Source organism: Anoplolepis gracilipes, chromosome 6 (assembly GCF_047496725.1).
Source record: "Anoplolepis gracilipes chromosome 6, ASM4749672v1, whole genome shotgun sequence".
NCBI lineage: Eukaryota > Metazoa > Arthropoda > Insecta > Hymenoptera > Formicidae > Anoplolepis > Anoplolepis gracilipes.
In genome coordinates, this window is record NC_132975.1 from 11,989,279 (window position 1) to 12,013,419 (window position 24,141).

A 24,141-nucleotide genomic window follows, 5' to 3' on the forward strand; every position below is an offset into this window, starting at 1 on the left:
ATTTTAAATTAGATTACATGTTATTCTGCAATCACTTTTTATTTCCAGAAGTTCTGTGCATAAATTACAGTGACTACAGACTAATATAAAATCTCATTTAAAATTAATAGAATTATTAAAATAGGACCAGCATTTCATCTCGATATACATCGGTCATCCCGGGTGATGTAATTTATTCCAAGCATTTGTTTTATTTAATGGTAAAACTACTTGTTTGTAATCTATCAAGAATTCTAAAACTATTAAAAATAAAGCCGGGACTCTCAACAATTAATGATTTTCTACAAAATGAATTTTACAATTTCACACACATATCACAGTATAATTACGAAGAAATTAATTTTCCGTCCAAATAATTTTTGACATTATTTTCTACGATCTTTTTTCCCATTTTATCATATGTATCATTATATTATTGACATGAAAAATTGGTATATAACCGTAGAATAGAAATATTACGAAGAGTTGCTCGAAACATTTTAATTACATCTAACTGAGATGTGATACATCACTCTCACATTATTATCTCGCAGCATTATTTATCTAAAAGTCACATCGCTAATTATAAACACACGTTCGCGTCAATAAGGTTTGAGCATGTCATCGCGACACGACTCTAGCTTTCAGTAATTATCATCATAATAATCCCCCGGCTACTCCCGGGAGACTTTCCGCGCAGATTTCCCGTGGCGCATGCACAGCGCGATGCACTCTTTAGGTTATTACTTTTTTCGAATTATATGTCACTGACTGTCGCGTCCCTAATCGCAATTAATACGAGTCGCGACGAGGGTGTCCCTCTCGTTCGAGGCCGAAGTGGTGTCCGGTTATTAAATTCCGCGTGCTTTCCGTACGCGCGACAGTGTCACTGTCAGTGCGTGCTCTCTGGTAATTCCGGCCGCGTGGATAACCGTCCGACCATGCATTAGGCGGTGGATTTTATCGTCCGCCCTGGACTCACCCGGCGCGCGATTATCATCGCGATACCTTCGCCAGGCACAGGGCGCAAGCCCCCTAGAAACGTGCTACACGCACGTGACGGAAGCGTACACGCCCGGCTGGCGGCACGTACAGGTGCTCGTGCGACGGTTATATTTAATATACAGAGTGGCTTGCGACTATCGTACTGTACCCTCGATCTTGTAAAAAAAAAAAAAAAAATATCGGCATTGGAATTAATGAGAATGTGAATAAGTATTAAGTAAATATAGAGATGTGACGATAGTAAAATCAATTAATATTGAAAAGTAAAACATCGAGAGTTTAAATATATATATATACTTACATTTGCTTCTTTCAGTTAATTGCAAAAATACTTGCGGGAAATATACTGTGACAGTGTTTTACGTATTTATTTAACGCTGAAAGTTTATTCGTTAAAATTCAAATTGATATAGATTTCTCTTTTGTCAATTGTGCTCGTCAATTTATCTAATTTACAATTGACAGGACATGATGCGATACAAATAAAAATTTCATCGAAACATTACAACATTCTCGCCGATGAATTGTTGCGTAATTTAACAATTTAGAGTCGACGTTATGACGTAATTATCGCGCGTATTGATATCGTTTAAATTCGGATAATATGTGTATATGTATATTGTGAATGTACCTATTCATATCACGAAATTATCGTGGTCATACATTGTATAAATTCCGGAAAAGATTTTCATTAGTACGTTCTTTTCACGAGCATTTTTTTTCGCTTCGCTCTTCTGGCGAATATGAGAATTATGTAAACGCGAGCCATTCTTTCTTCTAGAAGACATTAGGCTGTATACAAAAGAAAAAGTATGTGGCACACCGAGTCTAACTTTACACTTAAGCCTCATACCTAAGGCGTGCACAGATACCTGATTATAGCGCATTTTGCACAGTGCGATGCACGCCACGTTGATAAAAGTCAGCATTACGATGTAAACGGTTTTCCGAGATTACGCGCGGCTGTTTCGCGGCGAGAGATGGTTGGGTAATTGACTCGAAATTGAAAGAATGACGTTACACGACGAGGAGAAGGGGCACCGTTTATCGTGTCCGCTCGTGTCTATTAATCACGAGTGCGAGATAACGCGTTGCTGTCGCGAAGCGAGGGCTATTACGTAATTACGCGTTCCTAATATCTTCCGCCTTGTATCGGTAATTAGGCTTACTCGATGTCCACTTGATTACAAGATTAACGAACGAAACATTTTTGTGTCATCACATCGATTATCACGTTATTTCGGTTTTTGTGGCTTATAATGAAGATGACAAACGCCTCGATTATGTCAAATTAATCTTGTACTTGAGAAACATGATTTTGTTTTTCAGTGATATTAATTTCGTGATTTATTTTAATAGCTAAAATCGCTTCCCGGATTATTTCAAACTACTTTGCGTTTAATGATTGTGCCTTTAATAATTTATCGATTAACTATATTCTTTATAGTTTACTTCAACTTTCTTATAATTGTTCGCATTCATAGGATCGATAAAATAACTAAAAGAAAGATAGCTTCGGAAAAATTTATCTTTAACATTTTATTACAAAAAGTTAATTACCTTCCTATTACTTATAAAAAATATAGTAAATATTTAGAGTATTGTATTTATTATTTATTGTATTAATTATTATTAGCATTGAGGTAATTATTATATAGATAGCATATTTCAAGGATTTTTATTATGGGTTTGTAATATCCTGTGATGAGAGGGAAATATGTTTGAACTCATTCACATACACGCATTTGAACGGAATATATTTGCTCTCGTATTTGTGCGATTAAATGTTTTGCCGAATCGATCCGGAAACGTCAAACGATAAACATCGATACTTTTTCTTTTAGATTTAATCTCTTCCTGTTTTGCTCTGAATTTGATTGCGCGCAAGTATTTTGAAATAGCCTAAAGGTTCGTTTTCTCCCTGAACTCAACAGTGATGTTCTGCCGATCTCTGACATCACTTCCGGCCCTCTCGTTCCCTACATTCCCTCTCTTCTTTCGAGATTCATCATAGATTGCAAAGCTGCCGTTTGTGTGCATGGGAGTTTTACGGTTTTGTTCCTTTGTTCCTTTCGTTCCTACAGTTGTTGCTGCCGCCACACAAAACCTCAGCGTGGATAGAGAACGCGATTGAGAACGTGATTAAGAAGTTAATGCGACATAGGTATTTGTAAGGTCGTGAATATCGCAGAGAAAAAGATTGCGGAAGCCCTTTAAAATCACAGACAAATGAGTATTCTCATTTCCATGTCATAATTCTTCGTGTGCGTGATAAATTTTTGTCTAATACGAAAACCTTGCATTTAATTTATCAACAGATAACTATGATTAATATTAAATATATAATAGTTCTCCGTGACTCTGAATACTATTTGTCTGAGGATTATATAAGCCTTGCAATAATGTGAGAAAGAATGCATTGTATATGCATTTTTTTTTTTTGTATGGAAGAATAGAAAGAGTAAAGAAGCGAAGATGAGATGTGGCGAAAAAAGTTAACGCGACATATATTTGCGCAATCGTAAATGTCCCGCGATTACCGCAAAAGAAAGGCTGAGAGGGAAACTTCTCGCTGCAACAAGAAGAAGAAAGAGGAAACGTTGCGGTTACGGAAATGGTGCCGATCATTACCGTGCTACACCTGCGTCATGGAACTGCCGGGTATAAGATGATTCGCCGATAAAGTGGAAGTATCGAACGTACTCGTAAATAAGTAGGCGTTCGATTCGCCTCCTGTGGTTGGAACCACACTTGAAAATAATTTTACAACCGTAATTTCGCGAATAACATTTCCAGCGACACAAGTTCTCAAACTCAATTCTTAATTGATATACATATCTATTTTTGGTTAAAAAAAAATCTGCGAGTGCTTGTTTATCGATTTTAACGACTTAAACGTAAAGTAGATTCAGCATTTTCCGCGATAAAATCTCTTTTGAAACGTACGCTGAATATTTTCTTAGTTTTTTAATTACACGAAAATCTGCGAATCCAGCATCATGTCTTTCCGTAACATTTCCGTTTTTCATTTTCAAAGTACAAATGCCGCACAGAGAGAAAATGACATTGTGTACAAAAATCACCGGCAGCTGTATACACATTGGCATTGTAACTGTAATGCTTCTTTTCTCGACACGCTTCGGGCGGATAATTTGTAGTAACACCGAGCGTCTTTGTTTCGCGGCTAAGCGTTTCCTCGTTATTGTATTCGCTACGAGGTTGTAACAGTTACTATATATCCCGCGTACTCTCTGTAGATACCGTTCGTTGCCGCGCGTTGCCGACGCATCGCAGTAAATACCTCACATGAGCTGCTGCTGCTGCTGTTGCAGCCGAGAAAATTGTTCGCATAATGATATCTCTTATTCTTACAAGCATATCGACCGCCATCCTCTTCATTCGTTTGCGCGCGCGTTTACTTATTGTTAGGCGTCTGATAAAAAATTTATCATAATCTAGTTGGTTCTGCATAGAATTCCAGTTGAGATAAAGGACAAAGGAAAGCGACCAGAGCTGTAAAGTCTTGTAGCGACACAATTAAGAGTTTCACAATTTGATTACTTTCGTGAAACGGTTCGGACGACGTAATTATAAACTATTTGCAACTATTTGCCTATTAGAAGGAAGACCGGAACTTTTGCAAACCCTGATATTATTTACGAAAGCCAATGGCTCGTTCGATCGACCCAGTTTTATTCTTCTTTTTTTTTCAAGCAAGCCATTTTATCTCATAGTTGCCCTCCCTCTGTTCCCACCCCACGGCTGCTGTCCGGAGCAGCCTTGTCATATTCAACTATAGAATAACTCAACCGCGAGCTATTACGGTTTTCTCGTCACGGCTGCCTTTTATTTCGCGAAAGCTTTGCACCCGAGCGTCGCGCTGCGCGACGGCAATTTATTTATATTAATTCGAAGTAATCTAATTCTCGGTGGCGCGCCGAGTAAGCTATAAAAACATTGTCGAGGTATCTTTTCGTAACAGTTTAGTTTCATAAATCATTGTTTGTTCGTGCAAATTCGTTATATAAACTGAATATGCATAAGAAACAATTCATCTACATATACAATATATTCAGATTTGATTATATCATATTAATGTAACAAAATATCTAATGTCCTTTTTAATAGATTCTGATAAATTACGAATTTTGAGGCGATAACTTATTAATGACATCTTTTTTAAGTAATTAAAAGATAGAAATTGTAGATTTAATATACATTTTCTATATAACAAAATCAGATTATTATATATCAATTTATTCTACAAAATAATGAACAATAATAATATTGGAGGATCGAAAGTTTTATATAATATTCACACCGCTCGCGAACGTTGTTTTACTCCATTGTGCGACTTATCGCGCCATTTTCGACGCAACGATCGGAGAAGCTTCCAGCTATTCGACCGACTTATCTTACATCCATCTCGAAACTCTGGCAGAAGCGATCTATCGGTCTTGACGCGCCCGAGCTATCCAACCGATTCGGTCTAGCTACTTCCAAGACGATCTCGCAACTTCTGATTTACCGTCCTATTTTACTATTACCGCACGGTGCACTTTGCAATTACGCTAATTCTCTCTTCTTTGGTCGCGGATTAATACGTATACTTATCAGAGATGATTTATCAGAGCTTGCTCGACCGGTCGGTCGACTGACGCGCGCGACCCATGATCGCCCGAAGTCACGGCCTCCTCCTCTTCCTCCTCCGCCTCGGGACAATCAATTTGATGGGAATCTTACCGGCGGGCGAAAATACCGTGGGCGGTCGTTCATCCTTGTCAGACGGTAATTAACGTAAGCAAAGATCGTTATCTTCTTTGAAGCCGGTGTTCTTCTTCTGTCCCTCTTGTGCGCTCGCCCGCGGTCTTCTTTCCTCCGGCATTTTCCTTCTTTTCACCCTCCTACGTATGCGTAGGGAAGGGTCCCGAGCCCTTCCTGTCCTCGTGTGCTTTTTGTATTCCTCTCCCTTCCCCCCCTCCCTCTTTATCGCGGAACCATCCCCCTCTCTTTCTCTCTTTTTCTGCCCCTTCGTAACCCGCGGCTGTCGACCGTCTGCCGTTTTCCTTTCTATGTTTCAGTTAACATCCCTCTTTTCTCGTATTCCCTCCCCTTTGCTAGACTCCCTATGTTTTTCCCGATAACGCTTCTATATAGCTGGCGAGGGATGTATGTTTTGAATTTACCCTACAACACGATTTTCATTGGACCGCAACAAACGCACGCGTCGCCGTGCGGTAAACGCGCATGTCGCATGGCTTTTGAAATTTCCGCACGACGTCACGACGTTTCGTGGGATATGTAGCGTTAAAAAATTACTCACCAGCCACTCTGTGGAAGAGAAGGTAAGAGAGAGATATATATAGAGAGAGAGAGAGAGAGAGGACGTACATAACTGTTTCGAGCGTTAATTTCTCTCAGGTTAACTTGCTGTCATGTTTGATCTTTTTGCGGTGCAAAATACTTTACAGTTAGTTCCTTCGAAGAATGTTGTATTAATCTCGAACGATATCCGTAAACGTTAGAAACTTAGTACTTTGCGTGAGTTTGGTACATAAAGTTTCCTAGAATTTCTAACGAAAATTATCGTATATCAAAGATCAAAATAGGAAATTATTTACTTACAACGTAGAGAATTTTATAAATAGTTTTGGAATTATAAACGGTACACAGATAAAATTCGCAAGTTTTTTTTTTTTTTTTTTTTTTTTTGACGAATTAAGTACAGGACTAGTAAATAACCTTTATTCTACATAGAGGGGAACCATCGGTACTTTCGATAATTGACCGAGGATTGTCCCCATCGGACTGTCGCGAATACGCATTATACTTTGATCACTGGACGAATGGTTAACACCCGTGAATGCATAAAACGCTCTCGCTCGTGTATACCGAGTGTGATACATTTACACACCCACGGATACGGGCAAGAATAGTGCACACAAACAGGGGCTGAATCGAATGAATCCATAACGGATATGACAGAAGGGTTACCGTTTTTCCCATTACTCTGCCCGTGTATCGGGATCCGGAAATTACCTGCCGTCGTATTATCATACGAGGGTCAAATCGAGACCTCGCCCTCTCCCTCGCGCTTTCCGTGATTCTCCGCACGCGAAATATCGTCGCACCGCACCGCACCGCACCGCACCGTCGTGTCCGCCAATCAATAGCCTACGTGTCTGGCAGTCACGTCCGAATTTTCGACGGGCGCGACCAGAACGGGATAAAACTGCCTCGGAACGTGTATTCGACTGCTGTTTGAAATATCTGCGCTTATACGTATGTACGTACATCCGGAAGCTATTCGCTGCGACGGCGAGGAAATCGTATACGCGTTTTGCGTCACGTATTATCGTCTCTTGTTGCTTCTGACGCGTTTGAACATTTCAAGATAACATTCACGAGTTTGCATCCTATTCATTATAAATAGATTTGGATAAATACTATTTTATTTAAATTAATTATATAGAGATATCTGTACCTTTGAGAAAAATATAACGAATATTGCAAAGTTTGTGTTATTTTTTGTTCTATTTATTTCTACATTGTATTGTTTTTTTTTTTTTTTTTTTTTTTTTCATATGTTAAGCATTTCAAACATTCTAAAACTTGATGCTATATATAAATATATTTATTAATATTTATATAAAAATAAGTATTGAATTTAAATTAAACATTACTTCACGAACGATTTGATTGGCAGAATACGCACTGATTTATTTTTTGAAAGTATGATTAAATTTATATGTAATCTTTTTTGTAATTTATTTGCAATATACGATAGCATCACGCTACGTTGCACCCTCTTAATTCGTAGATTTTGCAGGGGTTGGTCCCTAGTTTACCTCACCGGAATCTAGCCATACTCGCGTGTATTCGCGGGGTTTACGGAGATTGATGGTGTACAGTCCGAAAACAGATGATCCTTCGTGAAAAAAATAAGATGCGAGACGAGGCGACTTTCCACGCTATTCTTTGTCGTTAAATTATTGCGCAAGCGCGCAAGCGCACTAGCGGGTCGCGAAGCAATAATAGGAACGTATGGCATTTTTTAATAATGCTTCCTTTCTTTTCTCCGCCGCGGTGCCGAATGCCATTCCGTGTCAGAGGTCGAAAGTTCAAGCACGATATACTAACGATATACTAACGCAATAACGAGAGAAAACATGTGATACGTTTTTCGCTCAATATTTGGGATTTTCTTCGCCACGATTTTTTCGCGAAACGAGTGAAAAGTACGAAAGGTTAATTTTATTTATCAGTTTTGTTTTTCGTACGCGCGACTATATTTCTCCGTCTTGGAATGAATTTACCAAGGCCTGGCGCTTTACGAAAAATTGGTATGCCACGTTCTCGTCTTATTTTTTCTCGCGACAAAAGGAGGGTCGCGCCCTTCCGAATCGCCGCGTCGATTTAGGGACCCACGGACACACGGCACCGCCCCCTTGTATATACACACATACATGCACCTACGTACGTGTCATATCCCCGTCGTTTCGGAACATTCGACGGCGTGGAAAAGTTGTCGAAGACGAAACTTACTTGGCCGGCTCGCCGAACTCTCCTCTCTCCTTTCGTGTCTCCCGCAGCTTCGCGCGCGCCGGATGTGTTTCCAGCACACGATCGTAAATACTTTTTATTTGTTCGTGTACACGGAACTTCTTCTATCCGTTTACCGTTGAAGTCGCGCTGCGCCGGATCTGCTTTCCACCGGACGCTCTTCGTGCTGAAGGGATTCGAAAGGTTTATGAGAATTGAAGGCCAATAATACGCGAAACGAAAAGAAGCTTGGGCTTATGTTTATCGCAGGTTCGATAAAAAGAACGCTCCTCTATGTCATTAATAACTTAAATCCGCTAAATATCTTTTTGTGTTTTTATTTTTATCTTACGTATAGTTTCTTCTCTTCTTTCGCGAATTTCAAATTTGTGAAAAGAATTTATCTTTAATCAATCTACCCCCTCGCCAGGGTACGATAGTCTCGCGGACACCCTATATATTTCGCGGGTGTCTGATGGTTTTACGACCCGGCGATGAACCCCTCGCTCACGACGAGAAGACGCGGAGTGGTTCGTTAATGCGGCGCATTATGGGGTTCCATCGAGCCTGGGTTTTCGAGCACGGTTCCCTGGGGCATTCGCCCGAGCTGACGAGGATATCTCGATACCGCTTGTAACCTACCGTGACGTGGCCGCGGAACAAATTATTTTCAAGTTAATTTAATTCCGTTTGGGTTTTATCTTTGGACGAGAGGAAAGCGGCCGGGAATTGGATGCTGGGAACATTCACTTTGAGATGAGACATCTGGTATATATTTTTATTTCCGCGTGCTATTCTGCGAAGTGACTTCGCGGCTCTTTACTTTGTGCTTTACACTTTGTCTTGTATGACTCTGTCTTTAGTTATAAAAGTTGACAACGCAGGCGAGACCCGAAGTAAAAAGCAGCGTAAAAGTCGCTTTCGCGAAATGGGACATTGGAAACTTGGCTTTTTATTCAGAGCTATCAATATCCAGTACGATTGAAAACAATGGTACGATACTTTAAAACTAATGTTCCAAACTTTGTATTGTTAGTATTTATATCATAATACTTACCTTTCATAAGTATATACATATATATGAAACAAGGTAAAAATTCTTTTTAATATGTATCTAATATATTATAGAAAGAAAAATTACACTCGCCGTGTAGGATTATTTTGATATCTAAAATTATTATAATATTTATCATAGAGCTAATTTTTAATCTACGAACAAGTACAAATTCTACGTGAAAGTTCACTCGTTTTTATCAGAGTATCGCATATTTTATAAATTACTATTCTCGATTTATATGTAATGTCATGTACGAACTGGAATTAAAGAGTAATTATAAAATGTTTGTTCTCGAGCGAGCGTCTCCTGTCGGAAATTTAATTAAATGTCTCGACGTACGGCGATATTTCTGTTTAAATTTTCGACGAAATGCAAGCTCGCGAATTTCTTCCCTGGAACTGTGTTAATAGTTATACCAAAAGAAAAAAAAAACTCGCTTATGCGCGAATTTATGTCGAAGTTTGGGCTGAATCTGAATAAAATACGCGCATCGCGGACGCTTATGGTATCGCGGTAGAAAGCAAAATTGCTTCGTGTAATTTAATATTTAACATCGTTGCTACTCTGAAAACTTAATTCGCTTCCCATTATCGCGCAATATTGCGCGATGAGTCTTACATCCCGCAAATTTTTCTTTATTAAGGTGATGGTGGTGGCGTGTTAAGAAAACGGCACTCTTGCACGTGATATTAACAAATGTAAATGGTGCACACTTTTGACATTGCTCCTCCTCGGTTTAACATTAACATTAAATTTTAATGCGCAGTGGAATACAAAATATTGCCAGGCAAGTATCTTCACGATGGATACTTAAAGTAGTACGTTACTGCACTTGCGCGCTTTCTTATTACATCGGATTAGCATGACCATTAAGTCTCATTTAGAATAAAGCAGAAAATGCGAAATAAACATGCTTTTTGAGCCTCGTTTAAGCTGTTAAACGTTCAATTTATATTCAGTAGATTCATGGTAAACTTTTCATATATTAATTAATTTTTCCGTTAATTTTTCTGCACAGGGCGATCTTTTTTTTTTTTTTTTTTTTTTTTACATACTATTCGTGTTTGCTTCTTACATCGCGTAAAAGCGGAGTTCATCTCAAACAAAGTAGCTTGAGGAGAATCACGTGGCGGTAACTGCAATTTACACTCGGCAGGCGTAAATTGAACGCCAAGTAGAACGGCAGCATCCAATTTTTCCATTCTGCGAACAATACGAGAAATGGTGTATGTGTTCTTCCGCCACTTGTATTTCGTGAAATTTAGTATTGGTAGATAGTCATAAATAAAAAAATATAGATTGTAATATTTATTACGATGTATATACATCGTACATATTATTAATATTGAAATTTGGGAATTTACGTAATTCATTATGTAATAGTACGTACATACACTATTGTATAATATATATGCGCACGCGAATAGAAAAGAGACTTGTAATTTCCATCAATATTCTTTTATTAAGAACATTGGAATAAAATTAAAGAAATTCCGCTTTCATTCGTCTCTTCAATCTCCTGAAAAAAACTCGAGTTTCCGCAAACGGCGAGTCCCGGAAATTCATTCATTATCGGATTGTCCTGGCGCGGTAGCGGATAACACTATTCGCCGAGCGTTTTATTTCGCGAGGAATCGATTAGAGAGTCGCTAATAGGTGTAAGTGCGTCTCGCTAAATGACAACTGCGTTCGAGAGTAAATACGAAACACAGCATGGCTAGTGCGACGAGCTGAAAAGTGTACACCGCTATAGCGGATAATAGCGTCCAAGAGGCCATTAAAAGCCCGAAGGCCAACAACGGACATTCTATAGTCGGCAGAAAGGTCCCCGACAAGTTTCGCAGAATGTGTGCGTTCCCCATCTCGCGACATATTTACGACGTAGCACGGCATGGTAGCTGAATGGTCGTATCAACGTCGTTCGCATAGGTACAGCCTTGGCCGAAACTATACAGAGTACTTTCAATGAATGGGAGTAAATAAGTTAAACCGTTTGACGTTGACAAATTGAAAGACACGGAAAATTCGTGTGTCGTTAGTATATTTTTAAAAGAACTTTGTGTACTTTTTAATTATTCGAAAGCCGCGTAGTTTGTGATTCGCAATTTATTGAAGGCGCCCTACATACATATCCGTAGCCGAGATTGTTTGTGGCTACGCACATGTGTGCAGGATACTTTGAGAGCGACAATGTCGGTAGCGCAAATGTCGTACACAGTACTTACATCGTAAAACCGAGAGCGGGCATTCGGTGGATTAGTAATTCTGTGGTTGTTGTAGCGCCGTTAATTATAACTCCGAAGTTTATTGTTGCAAACAGTATCGCAACAACTCTGTGCTGTCTCTGTGTAATGCCACACTTTTGCGGTTGAAAAATTTCAATTTCCATTTCCATTTTTTAACCAACTAACGTTTTTTGTTGATTTATCATCTACAAAGTATCGTTGATGTAATTAAAATATCATGTTGCGAATCTCTATATGTAATCAAAATAACAATCGAATGAAAGAATCGTATATATCTTTTCTCGGAATTAGCGTTTAATCAGTGACTAAACCATCGACCCAACATATGCGTAGAGTAAAATAATAATAGCGTTTACTAATACGATCAAAAATGTGAGATAAAATGTGAGATGGAATAATAATCTGCTTGTGAAATTAATTCAGCTTTCATAAGAACGCGTTTCTTCTTCATTTCGTTCTTTCAATTTTTCTCAAGTGACAGCCAGGAAGAATGCCAGCAAACATTTTGGAGGGAATAAAATATTAACCGCGCCAATATACGGTAACTGCCACCGACCGATTAAATCATTCGTTCGATTGTTAGAGCGCTCGAAAGCGCGTATAAAATCCGCGACGCCAATCCTGCCAATATCAGTGTGTGTTCAGCTAGCGTTTATCGATACTTCGCGTAGCACTCGGTGTGTAGTTTGCTCTGACACACGCTCGTGCACTTTACACGTATGTGCATACGAAACAGAGAAAGAAAGAGAGAGAGCACGCGACATAAATAACGGCTACACGTGTCCGACGAATAATGCCTTGTAATGCATGCCGGTGTTCCGAGAGTCGACGGAACGAAACGTAGGACCGAGAGATAGAGAGCCGTAGGGGGACAAATATGAATATGCGGGAGGATGCGACACGCGGACGGGGGGAGGATAGAAGGGCGGGGTGGAGGCGCGTTAAAGAGAGGACTACACCAGCAACCGCGCCGTCGCTACCATTACTACGACGGAATTTCACGAGAGACCCTCACCGATGAATGCTGCGTGCCTTTATAAATATGACCGTACGCTGCTGTACACCCTCGCGCAGAACGCGACAGAACGCGCGACTTCATGCAAGAGGTTGGAGGAGGTAGGGAAGAAAGGGGATGAAAAGGCGGAGGGAAGATACCGTGCGCAGAATGCGCATGAAAAATATAACTCGCGGCCTCTCGCTCAACGGACGAAATTATCGATATCATAACACGAAGAATTTGAATACGTCGTCGTCGTATTCTCGTCCGTATTCACATTCGTTGTTGTTCTCTCTCGCCTTTTCTTCTACGTCTTTTTCATACATATATATATATATATATATATATATATATATATATATATATAACACCTTCGACCTTACCAACTTTTTTATTTATCAGCTTTGTGGAAAAATCCCCCGTCCGCCCATTGCTTCTCTCTCATCCTCCGTTTTTTTGTGCATTTTCGCCTTGCTGCCTTTTTCACTCTTTAGTTGTCTTTTCCTTTTTTCCTTCTACCCTCTTTCTTCCAAACCTCTGACTTTACTTGAGCACCGTTGTCATCGCGCTTCTTCTCGTCTTATTTTCCCACCTCTTGTGTCCTTTATTCTTCCCTTTCTTTCGCTATTCCGTTTTCTTTCTTTACGAGTTGCCTCGCACCAACCTAGGGTGTATCTTTCTCCAAGAGAGTTAATTGTGCTCACCGGCTCTTGTCGCCGTCGCTGTTCTTAGCTGAAAGGGCACGAAACTGGGGTTCCTCGTCGACATTGTCGCTTCAGCGTATGAGTATATGTTGGTGCTATTAAATATCCGAGTACAAAGATTTAGAATAGTTTTGTGAATTAATTAAATAATATTGCCATCTTCTTTAGAGATATAACCAGCATGTAAAATTTTACTCTGTTATTCTGTTTATTGAAACAACAAATTCTTATTGCTTACAATTAGATGTACACATGTTATCTAAATATTATTAGAATATTTCTTTATACGTACATATGACAATCTTCACAATTAAATAAAAATTCTTTTTACATTTTTGTAATATTTGAGAGAGAGAGGACCAAGATATATATTTTTATATAGTAAATAATTTAATTCTATTTGCTTAAAAGGAATTAATGTTCAATTAGTGACAGTGATTGATTTTTCAGTAAAATCTTTCTGTCATATAATAATTAGTGAAATATATGTAAAATGGAGTAAAGTATGGATTTGAAAATATTCGCTAATCTTCTGTGAAATCTTATCATTAATTTAATCACATTTTCACTGATTCAGTTTTTAAGAGAGTATCGTTCGTTTAATATAATAAATAATCTGAGCAGAAAATAAAATTTGATTTATATTTATTGATAATGCATAAATACCTGTAAACGTGCGTCGTAAACACACGCGCAAGCACGGTACTCCCGCACCGCATCTAAATGCATCCCGTCGCAAGTATCGTTAACTAGGTATCTTATCTCGCAAGTAACCGCATCTGCATCCAGACGCCCCAAGTATCGCGTCTTTAACGACCCCGATGTGTAAGTATGCAAGCGGCGTGCGCATGCACGAGCCGGGCGGATGAGAGAGAGAGAGAGAGAGAGAGACGATAGTAAATTTAAGCTAACCGTCTTCGACTCGCACGCCGGGTGAATTAATCGAGTTAATTGTTGTGTACTCTGCCTCTCCCTTCGTCGGCGCTTCTTTGCGCCTAATTAAGTGCATTCGGCCGCGCAGCGCAAGAGAGGGGAAGTTAAATGTCGCTTAGTGTGCGCGCGCGAGCTCGACCCTGCTCTCGTTGTTCCTTCTCGCGCAAGTCCCGTCTTTTGTATCCGCGTCGTCTGGCGACGACGGCGACGGCGACGTAGCGATTCCTCGGAGGGTCCCGGTAATTGTGAATTCGTTGCCGGGCGTCGCGACGCAGCCGTTTCGCGCGGATAACGCCGCTCTGGCGAATTGGAAGACGAGTTAACTCTTCCCGTAGGATTCGAGCGATCTCGTTGCCGGAATAAGTTGTTTCTTTTTCGCCTCTCGTAAACGTATCGACATTTTTATTATGTTCGATTCTATTTATATTTGACATCGCGTTTGCAGGTGAAAATTGATACTTGAAATAGATTCAAATAAGATTTTATTATGCATCAGATCTTTTTCTCAATTTGTTTTTTAAGCTCTCTGTATTATATAATTTATTAATAATTTTTTTCGTTATTGTTAAAATAATTATAAATGATAACTGTTACAAAAATACGTGAAACAACATGCACGAAGTGTGGATAAAAATATTTGACGCTTAAAAGAATAAATGTCTTTAATAAGAGAGAAATATGAGAGATAAAATTAAAAAACGCGGTTTAAATTAAATATAGCGTGATTAAATATTAGAGTTTGTGGAGAAAAGCAGAACAAAAGTGACATTCATGGTTTACCGAGATAACTCACCGATGTCCAGCTCTTGGCTGCATGTCGCGGTTTGCACAGTTATTTTCTATGGTACCATCGGTGCGCATTATTATCTGTTAACACTGCCAGGATGAGATTCCCTTCTCCCGACACGGATTACCACGACATATTCTAGACAACTGAAATTATTCCGCGAGATGTGTCGACCATCGTTTTTGAAAATACAAAGCGCAACGTGTGATACATGAATGCTGTCTGAAGCGAGCGAATCCTTTCGCGCGACGAGCGCATTTACATCTGATATCTGACCGATCCGGCGTAAATAGCATCCTATCTACCATCTAACGTTTTGGATTCGCCGGCGATCGATACGATTCCTTGATGGGTGACAAATCAATACGAAGAAGGCTTAACTCGGAGACATGAATAACGTTTGATCTGAGTAGCGATGTAATTTTCGACGTTCAACGCGAATATTTCGACGGCAAAATATCGATTGAAAATACAATCCGACTAATCTTTTTCTTCTCGCTTCCAGTGCGATTTACGTGTTTTTCTCTTCGCAGATAAAATAAGATACATTTATCTTAGGAATGTGATCACGCTATTTTCAGGAATTCGACCCATCTATTGCACTTTGAAGCTTTCGCAAACTTTTATTCAATTTTCAATGTCTCAAAAGATACTGACGCGTTAATCTCTCTTTTGAAAGAAAAGAAAAGAAATTAATTTTAAATTCCACAAAGAAGCTCGCTGAGTGATAGCTTCGGGATATCCTGCACTGAAATTAGGCGCGAAGTGCTTTAAATCTATCCACAGAGACAGACGAGCGCCGAGCTAAGAAGGATACGCGCGTCCTTGTCCTAGACGGGCTATTAATTTTGTATTTCGCTTAAACACGTGACGATGGGACTGCACGAGCGGAAATTCATTTCCAGACTGTGTGTCTCTCTCTCTCTCTCTCTCTCTCTTTCATGGCGTGGTGCGACCGCGACTCTCTTATTGGCTTCCACGCCTGAGCGAGATGCCTCTCAACGCACTCGGTTACAGAGGCGGTTTATCGAAAGTTTAAATTATTTTGCCGCACGCGAAGTCGATGGAGAGAGACGAACGGAGGAACGAGTGTAGAGACTAGCGTCGAAGCCGAAAGCGATTTTCTCGTCAAACGGACGTGGTTCGCTCGAGCCTTATATGCCGTCCCTCCCCCTCCCCCCGCCCCCCCCCCCCCCGCGGGAGGAAAATCAATGTCACGCGACCCGGAACGATTTTCCGCGGACGGATTCGAAGCGAAATCGGTGGTTTTAGCTGGCGAATTTCCGCGAGTTAATCCTTCAAATACTCGACGAATTTTTGTCACATGGGATACGCGACAGAGCAGGAGAACGGATGAAGATTAAAAATTTCCACAATCATTGTTCCATACAAATACAACGTTTTATTCAATAAAAAATAACGTTGCTGAAATCTGTCACAGATGAATTGTTCATAATGTAAATATGTGATGCAGACAATTAATACAGATTTGGATTTTATAAAAGACATTTGTCGAAAAATTACATTAAATATATTAATCTTAGTAACAATTGCTTTTTTATATGAATTTTTATTATTTTGCGTGTAAATCGAAAACTACTAATCTCTCAACGTAACAATAGAGAGAAAATCGATTTCAAATCTGTTAAAAATCTGTTATTAAAACTAAAGCAAAATACTTTGCTGTATTTCTTATAAAGAGTAAATAACAAATACAGATCTTTTAGCAATCGAGAGATTGTTCCATTTAATATCGTGGAAGACACCGTGATTACTTTTATTTCTCAACAATCGCAACAATTACATGAGAACTATAATCTCTTTATATTGGCGATAAATTTATACGATGTTGATCGAATGCGTTAATCGCGATTAGTTTCGAGCCAGTTCTGTATCGGGCTAGTCTTGTAGAATATATGCCAGTCAACCGTTGAGCAAACAACGCATTGCGCGGTGTAAAACGATCACGCCGTTAATAGCATGACCGTCAGACGGCGTGTAAACAGTACATCCTGCAGTGTACAGACGGCCAATTAAGACTGCAATTGTCGAAAATGGACTGTGCCGTCCATTCATCTTCGATGAGCATAAACGCGTCGGAAACAACGTCTTGTCTCGTTCACCGTCGTCGATTCGTTTGAGGCATCCTCGCGCGGGGGGAGGGGGGGATATTCATCCCTCTTTCGATTATCGAATGCGGCTAATCGAGCGAAGGTTTTCATCGAGGGGCACAGCTTTTAGCCGATCTCGCAATGGTACATTAGACGCTTTGAAGAGCGCGGCTGAGCAAGAGAAGCAAAATGAAATACACAAGCATCCCGGGGGGCGGAAGGTCGATTTAATTTCGCTTCGAGCACGAACGAGTAATAGTAGCAACAGCAGCACGCGAAATCGCATCGATAGTAATCGCGCGCACGAATTTGCGCGGCGAATTCGCCCGAGAATATGTGTTAACATAATTCAATTTGTTAATCTGACTAGTAGACGCGCACGTTTCCTGCGAATTTCTAAATTCGCAGACGGGTACTATTTTTGAACGTTTAAAAAAAAAAGAAAAAAACGCTGAATCAACTACACGTTTGCGTGAAAAAGATCCAACGAATAATAATAAATTAATAATAATTGAATATGCAATTGTTTTTCTATATATAACAGTCAAAAGTATAAGGCTCTTTCATAGTTGTGAAAAATTATTACTATTTGAACATTTAAAAAACTTCTTTTTTTTTTTAAGTTTATTTTTGTATTTTTATCGTTTCTGCTGTTATATTGATGCTCCCAATTACCGCCTTACTGCATCGCTGATCAAATTGTCCACTAAAATTTAAAAAAATACAGCACTCTAAAAAAATAACAAACATATATATATATATATATATATATATATATATATATATATATATATATATATATATTACGAAGAGTTTAATGAATAAACAGAAAGAAAAACCAACACACAAAAACGCTTTTACTTTGCGCCGTTGATAATTGATAAATTAAAATCCGATTTAGTTACATTCTGTAAATCGCGCGAGTGATCTGAACGTTCGAGCGTAGGCGATAAAATCACCATGCGATCGGCGAGTAAAGGGGTTTTATTAGCGTGTTTTATTAGCGTGCGAGGGACGTCCCGTTTCGGCGTGATGGGCTGGTGAGTTTTTTGCGCGGGTATTAATTAGCGTCGGTCGAAATCTCGTAACGTTCAAGGGAATGGCGAGGGTGAGGGGGAGGGGGTGGCGGGGGGTGAGAGAACGATCGGGGACGACGCGCTGTATTTACCGGACGTGTGCAATTGCAACGTACTGCACGGCCTTTAGTATTTACATGCGGCTCAGTCGAATTCCCACGTGCACAGAAATTACAATGAATAGAGAGAACTGCTCGCGAGCGCGCGTGGTCACCCTAAATATTCGCACCCCATCGTGAGGGATAGAAGGGCCCCGGTAACCTAACCGGTGATATACCCCCGCTGGACTTTATGGCTTCTCGCTTAACCCTAACCCATATAAGCTACCCTAACTATACGATCCGGCACAATGACAAAGACAAAGGGGTAATATTTTCAGGTAATATTTTTAGCTTTAACTGGGAACTGCAGGCGATGCTAATGACGAAAGAGATTATAATGATTATCGCTTTCGAGAAAATCGCATTTAATAGCCTTTGTAGTAGTTTGAAAGAGGGAATCTTCGTCGTGTTGTGTAGACGAGCCCTTAATTATCGGGCGTTTATACGAATTTCCGAGGCCCGCATGCACGCACCCATTGAATTCGTTCCCTCTCTCGATTGTACGTATTTTTAGCGTCGTAAATATTTACGTGATTTACGGCGAATTTAACGATGCGTACTGCGGTTTCATTCCGAGGCTAATTTCGAGTTACAATGAGTTCGCTATGCGGGCGTCACGGTAACTGTTAACATGTTTAACATGAGTTTTTATGATGCAATCAGTTGAACTTTGTATCACACCATGCATATTCAAAAGAAAAATGATCTGAATTTATTGTGTATTACGAAAGTGTGTCATCAAACAACAATAGAAAACTTGTACTCTATTAGGATTTATAATTTGTTAAATATTGTTAATTAGACACGAAGAAAAAAGCTGAAAATTTTGATACGAAATATTTTACAAGTGTTACGTTTAATTTTGTCAATTTTAATTAAACTTAATTAAGCTTTATGTGTGCAATTTGTAAATATTGAATATTTGATATGCCAGTAATTGTGTATATGTGCCAAATTAGAGAGTTATCATATCCGACAGTCTATGTAGGTAAAATTACGTGAACACATAATAAAATGTTATTTACTTATACACGCGTAAAACTTTATTGTCAGATCATGTTTAAAAACACTTAACATTTAACTTTTCAAACCCCTCAAATAATATTACATATATATATATATATATATAAATTTAATAATAAATAGCTCTTCACAAATGGCTATTTTATTGTTTCTTCCGTAGACTCACTATTAATGAAATAATTAGCGCCATCCACAGCTGGGCCCGCATAGTCCCATTTTCCGACCAGGAGGGAGGGATCGTTAATACTCGTGTCTGTTTGTAATAGGCCGCTTTATCCCGCCGCCGGAAACTTTACAATTTATTCCCGTTGTTCGTCGGACGAGAGGAGAGCGCCGTCCAGAGCGATATATAATTGGGATTATCAATCGCGCGAGGCGACGCGACGCGACGCGACGCGACTCTCTCGGCAATCGGGTCAGATAGCGGGGTACAAAACTGGACGGCAGAAATAATTGCGACATCAGCTGACGCGCTCGCTGTAAATCCCAGACTTTGGCCCGCCATCTGTCACAGCGAACTTGGCGCCATACGCTACGGCGGTTTCTTACCGATGTGCGACGCGGCATGGAGAGCGGTATGGAGCGACGGCGCGGAAAGTTTCGCCTCTACCCCGCTTTCTGTTTTCAGCATGCCGGAGTTGCCTGCTCCGCCCGGGAAAATATCGCGGGCTTATGCGTCATCAACAAATAATTACACGCTTGCCGTCGCCGTTACCGCCGCTGCCGCCGTCCAGCGTATCGTCCCCGAAGCGGCAAGTTTTTATCTCGCCGGAAAAACTTCCGGTGCATAAAGACGACACGACAGGGACGACACGATGCGACGCGGGAGTCTTTTAAATGTCGACGAAAGAAAGTGCGCAATAAACATATTTCACGCGTGCGTTTCTCGGTCCCGTGAGAGAGAAAAAAAATATATATGTATAGGGAGAGAGAGAGAGAGAATTCGTTTTCTGGCGAGATAAACCGCGACAAAATTTAGAGCGCGCTTTGTTCGAGACTGGTACGATAATTAATCACATTTTCATTTTTTACAAGAATTGCGAATGTTGAATAGAAAATGAGTATATTTAATTACATTTAAATAATTTAAAATACGTATAATAGTATAAAAAACTTAGTAGTAGTGAACAAAAAAGCATAGTTATTATTAATAATATATATTTAATATATTTTTTTTAAGAGTGTATAATGTCGAGAAATATTCGCTAGATATTTGTATGCTGCACCAGATGCTCTGTACAAGCAAAATGATAGTCAAATATCTTTTAGCACGTAGAAACCTTTTTGAAAAGGAAAAAGGTAACTGACAAGAAGCGAGTTGCAATGTCAGCTGTTACGAAAAGGATACGCATCGCGTATTCTCGTGTTTTCGAATCGACTCTCATGCGCGGCGCTCAACACGAAAGAAGCAGCATCCCTGCTGCGTACAAACACGTAAATACGTAAGGAAATCATTTCTTATCTAGTGCGTCCGCCCAGATCAAACATTTCTCCAATCCCAGAATTTTCGCCAGTGCTCTCTCGACCCCCGCTCGCTCTCGGTTATTTACTTGTAAGCGAAGGAACGGCAGTAAATCGAGCGACGGGCTAACGCTCGCGCATAAGCGCGCTTTATTGCGATTTTATCTCGGGATATTGACAAGGTAGCCCATGGAGAACGAGGTATAATTTGCTCTTTATAGCTCGCTCGGACGCGACCCATTCCCGGAACTTTCATTACAATTGGCTTTGTAATAAAGCACTTTTCTCATCGTACCGTTTCGGTTCTATTCCTCTGTTAACTTTTCCGTCCCGCTTCATCCACGCTATAGTTCGCGTAGATTTGCCATACTTTCATCATAACGTAAATTGTACAATATCGTTGAGATTCGTCCAGATAGGAACAGAGCGGGGAAGGAAGAGGAGAAGAACGGATTCTTACGAGCGAACGACAGAAAGTAAGTGGAGCATTCCATGCCAAATCGATCAGCCCCGTCCGATCAAAGCGGAGGGGCTTTGAATGTAATCCGAGCGCGCGCGCGCGGCCAAGATTGCCGAGGAAAAATCTAATTTGAAACTTAAATGGGGGGAATTTGTATCCCTCCCCTCCCTTCCCTCGTTGCTCTCTTACGATGATTCTTCGCGCGTAGGAAATGAAACTCGAGAGCGGGCTCTTGAGTATCGAGCGCGGCTCGATTGCGTCTCGATTCGATTCTGATATTCTTCACGTATACGCGAATATATCTCACGTCTCGCCTCGCGGTGCCATGCTTCGTAGATCTTTCGCAGCATCGCGCAAAATTTTAGCATCGAGGAGAGACGGAGAGAGAATCTTTATGAAAGATGTAACAGTCTCTGCTCTTTTTTTTCAGAGCTTATATTCGACTTTACATAAGATAAATAAAAAAAACTGAAAAAAGACACGGAACGAGAAGAAACGAGTTTTATTTTTGTAAGAATATGATACAAAAAATTACATTTTTTTTTTTTCTTAAATATCGGACGATATTGGATTTTACTATTATTGATATTATTATTAGACATATTTTCTGGGGCTTTCTTATATATCTCATATCATATATTATGTAAAGCATTTTGCGACTTAAGTGACATAGATTATACGTAATACAGTTTATTTTGACGTATCACTATATATATAACTTTGTTTTGTCGTGACTCTCGTTACCATTAAATTACCAAGTGAGGTTATCTATTACGTCCAGATCAAATTAATTATGACAATAGATATGGCTACACATATGATAACGGTAATAATGACGAATGTGGGACGCCGCTCTTGGTAAATGATTGTGCGGAGTTCGCAATAATGGCGCCGCATATACTATATCGTCCCCTCTAAACATTTTCATTGTCGTTAGATAACCGCGACGTTGATGCATGGTGATTAGATAATTATTCAATATTCCCAGAGAATAAAATACATTATTTTTCGATTTTCTAATTTTTTCAATACGACAAACGAAGGAATTGTGAATAATTTTAAAAACTTCAATAATATCTGTTATGAGACCAGTCTCATTGAAATACTAATGTCACAGATATTTTAACGACTTTCAAACAAATTTTATTTAAGAGCCATAAGGTGAGCTTTTTATACGATAATAATAAGATCTCGAAATTAATAGGAGCGACAGATGGACCATTCGTTCGCTCGTCTATTCATAATAACGGACGCATTAATATACGCGCATGTAACAATAATCACACGCGATAGGAGTCTCACCGGCTGTTCTTGTCGGGCTGCGTTACGAGCTTAGTGGCTGGAACATTAACGTTACTAATGCGCGAATCGTTTTGTTGACTTTGAGGCTGGTTGGCCCGAAAGTTTCGGCACCGAGGGGACGCGAATTAATGCTGGTTATCCCACGATGGCGCACACGCGTTGTGCGGTATGGTTTTGCGCCAAATAGAGCGAAGGAGAAGGAGAGAAAGAGAAAGAGAGAGAGAGAGAGAGAGAGAACTCTGAACGTCTGAGTTAGCAGTGTTCGAGCCATGGATTATCGCTGAGCTCGCGCGGGACTCGCGAACATCGTCAAAGTTCGTTCGTTTGTGGGCCAATGACGTTAGCTCGGTGGCGTTAGTCCTCCGATGCACTTTGGAGCCTGTAATGATTGTATGCGAGTCGCGTATAACTTTCTTAACCACGTAGTTTCGGTGATTTCAATGTCTTTGTCTTCGTCTCCTTTTCATTTGTTCGGCATTTAAGTGATAAATATATTCATATAAACAAAATATAATATTGAGGTGTTAAATCTGAATTTTTTATCAATTCTGTATTTCGATCGAAACATCTATCGCTATAAATTTAATATCCGCATTAGTACACTTGTACAAAACATTTGGAATGATTGTTGCAAACTCAAAGACGTTAGTCTCACAAATCATCGATTTAGATGCATTATGTTTATTAATTAGCGCGTGTAAAAAACTGGCGTGGAACTCGGTCGCGAAACTTGTTGCTTCGAAACCCGAGTCGCGGCTCACAGAAAAGGTTTTGCGCTTTGCCTCCAGCGATGGTCCTTGCAACGATGTCAGTATGGTATAGTTCGAGGAGTGCATTGTTGCAGGCGGTGCAACGACGGCGCGCAACGACGCTGTAAAGACATACTTGTCGCCGTAAATACGCGGCTACAGCGCGACAGCTTACAACGCCGGGTATTGTTCGGCGTGTCAGATTGTTGACTTAGTTTCTTACCTGCGGGTTTCGCGACAACATTTTGATTCAAGGCATGTGCCATTTTGACAAAGGAAACTGTAATATTGCATCTTCCAAAGACATTGCCGCGATTTCAAAAAAAAATTTAATACTCCAAGACGTTGAATTGCTCTCTCTTTCTTTCAGTTATTAAATATTAGAAGCTTTACTATAATAATGACGAGAATTCTTATCGATAAGAATGATAGAAAAAATAATAATAAAATAAATAACAAGCATATTAGAAGATAATTAGTAAAAATAATAATTAAATAATTTAATTAATTTAACATCTATCATATTATAATAAATGATAATAAATATTATTAATATGATAGACGAAGCGTATAATCGCTTGATTTTTGGTTTGATTTTTCGCGTCTCA

At 39.7% G+C, this 24,141-nt stretch overlaps 1 protein-coding gene across 3 annotated transcripts in view; it reads left to right on the forward strand.

Moving 5' to 3' along the window:
- The window catches only part of LOC140666848 (uncharacterized), a 199,769-nt gene that overhangs the window by 78,621 nt on the left and 97,007 nt on the right, over positions 1 to 24,141 (forward strand). The gene's annotated exons all lie outside the window — the stretch shown is intronic.